This window comes from Anneissia japonica, unplaced genomic scaffold, assembly GCF_011630105.1.
Source record: "Anneissia japonica isolate Jap-2015-1 unplaced genomic scaffold, ASM1163010v1 scaffold287714_len2871179_cov188, whole genome shotgun sequence".
NCBI lineage: Eukaryota > Metazoa > Echinodermata > Crinoidea > Comatulida > Comatulidae > Anneissia > Anneissia japonica.
The window spans coordinates 2,548,764-2,549,750 of record NW_022755542.1 but is presented as its reverse complement, the minus strand read 5'-3'; positions in this window follow the sequence as shown (position 1 = coordinate 2,549,750).

Here is a 987-nt window from a genome sequence, read left to right as displayed (position 1 = left end):
GGTCAAAAGTTTCCCATTTAGCAAGAGGGCGCCATTCATGCCTTATTACAGAATTTGCACGCGTAAATCGCGGAGAACGCTATCTTGTGTTTATAAGATCTTTGGTTGCTTCGCACACGCCGCTGAGGGCGGCATTCCGGGAACCCTGCGTCAAGGCATGAAAGTAATACCTGTCGCGTCGTACTCTACCAAGGACTTGTAACTTAATTGTATGTTTCCACCGTATTTTATTGGTATGAACATTTATAGATTGAATTATTTGTAATGAAATGCGTGATAATATATGAATTTGTCATTCCTACATGATGAAAAAGTAGTAACCACAATACATAACCAGATAAATATATCAACACTGTGAAAGTTGTTGATATAACTACTTATTAGGACACAACGGCTAACTGAACTTCCGTTCGTTTTTCCGAGGTACAAAATGACCTATTAATGCTTTTTTGGTTGTGTCAACCAAGTGTCAACAACTTCCCTTTTATATATCGATAACAACATGTTTTGATTGTATATATAATATAATAATATAATTGCAAATAATCAGGATACAGTGAAGTAGCCCTAGGGCTAAAAACATTATTTACATACAAAATACCGATTACAAGTTAAAAATATAAAAACATGAATTTTAAACATCAAAAAAGGCACACGAAACAAATCATTACACCTATAAAAAGTAAAATTGTTATATTATGCCCATTTAACTACTTGAATCAATATGTTTATTTTGATCTATCTTTATTATTATTAATTCAGTTGTAAGAATGCTTATTGAATACCATATATCTAAATAAATAACATTCATTTAGCATTCTTACAACAGTGGGGATTCCAAAGTGATTCCTCCTCTCAATAGTATATGAAGAGCTCATTTCCAAAAGGTGTCAAATCCATTTTGGTCAAAATTGAGTTTTAACCACAAAATGATGGTATAGGCCTATCAACATCATGTGATGTTTCCGTCTGTTCCAAAGAGTATTA